This window comes from Meleagris gallopavo, chromosome 3 (assembly GCF_905368555.1).
Source record: "Meleagris gallopavo chromosome 3, MGAL_WU_HG_1.1, whole genome shotgun sequence".
Lineage (NCBI taxonomy): Eukaryota > Metazoa > Chordata > Aves > Galliformes > Phasianidae > Meleagris > Meleagris gallopavo.
In genome coordinates, this window is record NC_139406.1 from 10945816 (window position 1) to 10951815 (window position 6000).

Here is a 6000-nt window from a genome sequence, read left to right on the forward strand (position 1 = left end):
ATATTAGGTGTGATATAAAATAGAACATGGACTAACATAGCCGTGTTAGCATGATGGGTCTAATAAGTGGAGTGCAGAGCAGCAGTAACAAATGTGTACTGTTTCAAATGCTCAGGTTACTGTATGGGCTGAAGAGCTTTGCTCATTTGCACATTGTCAGCAAGTCGTTAGGTGGAGAGGTGTAAATTTGACATGTATGCACCTTGAAATAAAGAGAGGAAGGACCTGCCATAGTTATCATCAGTGTCCATATTGCAGTGCAAGTTGTGTGTGAGACATGAAAAAGGGTTATAATTTTAGGTTTGGTGGAAGAGTGGATTTTGGAGCAAATCTTTTCCCTTTATTCCCATTTTTCCCTAAATTAAGTTGCTCTTTGCAGTGGATTTATCTATCAGGCTTAAAAGAGAGGTGGCTTTTGAACCAGTGAAAAGGAAGCAATTACAGAACATTGGCAACCCAGTTCATCTTCATGGAATTGGTAATTAGCTTCTGAGCATCAGTTTGGACAGCATTTCAGTCTCAGTTTTGCCATCTGTAAACTGTCTGTTACTAAGCGTTACTGGACTTCCAGGAACCAAATTATGTGAAAGCTATCATACATATATAAAGTCAAAAGAAACATAATTAATTTGCTATCTGTTTTCTCTAAATACTCGAGAAATCATTCCCAAAGTTTCTCATAGGAATTAGGATACACTACATAGCTTGCAGAACTTCCAACTATCAAACTGACCTACTGAGTTCCATTGCTAAACTGAGTCCCATCATGCCACTTGCACACATCTGATAATGCAGTTTTGTCTTTCTTTTATCTGGAGTGCATAAAATTCACAATATTGGCCTTTTAACACTAGCCTTGTAATTTACTCTGTTGTGTATGAGACTGATTTACTGGAGCACACATCAGGGGAAGTTGGGGTTTTATGTTTTTTTAACTGTAGAAAAGAGTTTTTAAAATTCTTTTACAGGTGCTTGGTACTTTAAAATCTGATTGTGTAGACAAATGCTAGATTATTGTGTTCATAGCATATATTTAGGAGTCAGGTTTTTGTTCTCATGGGTGTGAATTCAGCAATTGTTACTCAACAATTGTTGGAGGGAAGATTTAGGTTGGATGTCAGGGGGAAGTTCTTTACTATGAGTGGTGAGGTGCTGGAACAGGCTGCCCAGAGAGGCTGTGGATGATCCTCCCATCCCTGGAGGTGTTCAAGGCCAGGTTGGATGGGGCCCTGGGCAGCCTGGTCTGGTATTAAATGTGGAGGTTGGTGGCCCTGCATGTGGCAGGGGGTTGGAGCTTCATGATCCTTGAGGTCCCTTCCAACCCTGGCCATTCTGTAGTTCTTTAACAGTATGTAAGAAAGTTAAAGAAGTTGCTTACTGAAATGAGAGGAGCTCATGATTTGCCACTTGTCATGATCTGTGCAGTTTCATGCTTTTGTTGAGATGTTAAGAAAATCTTCATTTCAGTGAATTGCTGTAATTTTTTTAATGAGCCTTATAGTACACGCAAGTAAGAGAACCTGACAAGCCTCAAAGTGTTCTTATTACAGAATTTTGATTTAGGATCTTCAGTACTGTGTATGTCTATTGTTTTATGTTGTCTGTGAAATACAAGTAAGGGCCTGTTTACAAAGTAACTGTAAATTCTTTATTGTTTCATGCGGAGGGCACTGACATTGGGGTATTGCTGACTTTCCTTGATGTTGCTATGTAGGCTAATCGAAATAACTGTTGCAATTTCAGATTCATTAGCTCCTGGACTCTTTACAGTAGGCATTATGAAACTACAGAAAAAAGATTGATTCTGTCACCATAAAATTTACTGTCTAAACATAATGTGAAGTGGTTGTTTGCTGTTCTTGTGCTACACGTCTTTCTCCTCTGCACAAAAACTGAGTTACAGGATATCGCTATGAGGCTGAAGGTCACACTAAAATTTAGGGCAGTGTTTCTGATGTCAGCTATCTACTACTGTAATACCATCCACTTCTGCCTCCTTCGTAGGACGAGGGGAGCTCTAATTTCCTGAATTAGTATGCATTTGCAGTTGCTTTCACATTACATTTTTGCATTTATTTGGTACACTTGAATAGAAAAGTAATTGACTGTGCAATGGATTTCTTTGGTATTTCACTAGATCAGTACCATTGAACTGCTAATTATTCTAGTATTAATATATATAAATGGTGTAGAACTAATGCTCAGAACCCTTTCCTAAACCTACAGTGTTTCCTGATGCTGCATTTGACTGTTAGGGGTTTTTGGTTGTTTTCTTTTTAATCTCTCCTATGCTGTGAATTTACCAAGTACTTTTAAGACTTGGACATACAGCATTCCTATTTGTTGCCCTTACTTTCCCAGTTGTCTGTCTGTCTTCTAGATGTTCTTTACCTTTTTGCATGCTGTTTTGATGCACTGTGGGTTGTTTCAGCTTTCTGTTCCTGCTTTAAGAACTCCCATCATACAAATCGGTCATGTTTCAGATCTGTTATGACAGCCTGGTCAATTCTTGTAAATCCTTTTTTCTCCCTGAACCTCTTATAGATTCCATTATTTTGGAAAGGTCTTGCCAATTGCATTTATGGGTTAACTTCTTGACCTCATTCCATCTTTCCATCTTCCAGGAAAATCTCCCTTCTCATTAGCTTGCCTTTGAGAACAGAGGAGATAAATTAAGTCTTTTTTTTTTTTTTCTCTTTTCTTTTTTGGTAATAAGTGCATTCTTTCTAACTTTTATTGTTTCTTTCTACCTCCCATGCTTCCAGGCACAAACAAGCCCTTATCTTACATTTGACCACTGCTTGTTCAATCATGGAAACTTGTTGGACTGTTTATTGTTTTGGAAAGTGTACAGAATTGTAAGTATATTCCAGAGGGCAGGAAATAATAAGAAAGCTAAACTTCACAAGTTAGGAAAGCAGTGAAATGGATTCACACTTCTATTTTCTAGAGGGATTTTATGTATGGTACAGGTAACATCTCAGAAACTTAGTGAAAGATTTTTGTTTACCTGTTTAAAAAAAATCTATATTAACATTTATATTTAATATAAAAAATTCTTATTATTCAAGCTGTTTATATACACTAATTTTAGACTCGCCATGAGGCAGAAAAATCTTCTCTCTGTTTCACTGATGAAGCAGAGATAGTGTCTTGCCCATAGTTGTCTTAGTACTAGGTCTGTGGTGAACAGGGAATAGATTTTAATACTCTCAGTTGCTCTATCTGTACCCCAAGTCCCACAGAGCCCTTCCATACCAGCAAAGGATGAAATGGTACCATAAGTTCCGTTTCACACCAGTGTTAGAGACCTTAAATTGTTTCTACTTGCTGTTCTCTGTCACTATAACTTAGAGTGAAAGTAAGAGAGATATAAAATAGGCTTTTTGCATTTTGTTTAAAGCTTCTTTGCATTATGTGCATTGTTACTGATTTTTGGTTTGTTCAGTTTCCTACAATCAGTGCTATGGAAACAAACCAGAGTGAAGCAGTAGCTGAAAATCAAGGATATTTTGCTTCTCCTGCAAGTGACTGGTTGGAATGTTGCCCATCTTGCTACAGGTCAAATTCTGCTGCCATTTGAAAGCTAAAAAAGAAGCTAAGCAGAATAAGGACACATACTTGCAGGTAAGTTACTCACGACCATCTTAGCCTTAATTTGCATTTAAAAGTCCAGCTAAATAGTTGATCTCATGAGTGAAACAGTGATAGCAACAGGAATTGTACATATCCCTTCTGTAACTCAAAACATAGCTTAAAAGTTAGAAGTGCTCTTGGAAGAGAGTTGAGGGGGAGGCATGGCTCTTGACTACTGTGACTGAGAAGAGAAAAGCCACATTATCCAGTGGAGAACAGTGTTGTTGAGAGATAAATGGCTTCTCTGCTGCTCTCTGTGTCTTTAAATGTAGCCTGCTATATCAGTATCTACTGCCTAATCCCATAAATCTGCTTATTCTTGCATGCAGGTAAAGGTATACCCATTTATGTTGAACTTGATGGGTGTTTCAGTGTGAAATAAACAAGATTTGGACAATCATGGACATTTCTACAAGGGGGATTTGGGGCCCCTGAGAGGCTTTAATGCATAAAGCAAAGTTCACGTAGGCTTCAGGCAGAACTATGCAGTATTTAAGCTCTTTAAGATTTAACATGCCTTTAATCTTTTGTTGAACTAGCCTTAAGTTAGGATTATTTCCTTTGCCTACTATCCCAATTTTGGTACTGGAAAATCACTTTAGTGAGAAATAGGCTAAAACCTGTCCTTAGTATGCAGTTCAAGTTAACAGCTGGTGGTGTCCTATGCCTGCTTTACACTATCCAGTACAGTGCATCTGACAGAGTGCTCAAACTTCTTCATTTGAAGATCATAGTCCTGCTGTTAGGCAACATTAGCATCTAATTTTACCAAAAGAAAAACTTTACATAGCGATATATGTAAAAAAAAAAAAAAATGGTTTAAAAGTAGCTAATGAATCACACCTAATTTCCCTGAACTCCTTTATCCTTAGTAAGGTTTGCAAACCCCATCTCTCCCAGGATTAAAGCAGCCCAAGATTAAGCAGTTGGGTTTATATGCTTTGCTGGTATGTGACCAAGTGTTGGCTAAGCTTTAGGAACCCCAGGCATACAGGTTGCATAAATTGACCTTTTTAGATTTGCTAAATTTTACAGTACAGGACAACTTCAATATTTGTTTCTTTCACAGATAGAAGCTCCTTTTTCCACCTCCAAGAATTTGAAGCATAGACAGTGCAAATTATACGTATTTAGTTTCTAGGTAGAAATGTTGCTATTTGAGGTAGTTATCTCTTCCTGTTGAGAGATGAATTTCTGTTGAGAACGGGTGTTGCTGTGTATTAGAAGGGTGTGGTGTAGTATCTTAATGGGATTACATTTCTGCACTGTGATAGGATGAGGAGAGAAAGTAAAAGGAGAGAAATGATAACTCAGATCACTGAATAACTGAATATCTTAAGTCAGAAGGGACCCATAACGATTGTCAACTCCAGCTCCTGACCCCACACAGGACCACCCAAAATTCAAACCCTGTGTCTGAGGGTGTTGTCCAAACAGTCTTTGAACTCTGGCAGCTCAGGGCAGTGACCATGGCCCTGGGGAGCCTGTCCCAGCATCCAGCCAGCCTCTAGTGAAAACCCTTTTCCTGATATCCATTCTGAACCTCTCCTGACACAGCCCCATGCTATTCCCTTGAATTATATTGCTGTTGTCAGAGGGCAGAGATCAGAGCTGCCTTTCCACTTCCCTTGTGAGGAGCTGTAGGCTGCAGTGAGGTCTCCTGTTATTCTTCTCTGGGCTGAACAAACCAAGGGATTTCAGTGGTTCCTGACATGTCTTCCCCTCTAGAGCCTTCACCATCTTCATAGCCCTCTTTTGGATGTTCTGTAATAGTTTTATGACCTTTTTGTGCTGTTGTGCCCAAACCTGCATACAGAACTCAAGGTGAAGCTGCTTAGCACAGTTTGGAGAGAGGAAATCACTTCCCTTGACATAATAATAATGTGTGTTAGAAGGGTGTGGTGTATTATCTTAATGGGATTACATCACACTGTTCATTCATTTTCAACTTCTTGTCAACTAAGACCCCCAAATGTTTTTCAGTAGAACTGCTCTTCAGTCTCTTATCCAACGTGTAGCCAAGGTTGCCTCTTCCCAGGTGCAGAATATGGCCCTTGCTCCTTAAACTTCATGCAGTTGATGATTGCCCAGCCCTCTAATTTGTCTCAGATCTCTTTGCAAGGCCTTGTCTGCCCTTAATGGAGTCAGCAGCTCCCCCCAATTCCATATCATCATCAAACTTGCTCAGAACACCTTTTAGTCCTACATCCAAGTCACTTATGAAAACATTAAAGAGAACTGCCTCTAAACTGGAGTCCTGCAGAGCCGTGATGGTCACCAGCCTGATGTAAGCCCATGTACAATAACCTATAGGACCTCATCTATCAGCCAATTCTTCAGCCATCCCATTCTGTTTCTGTCTAT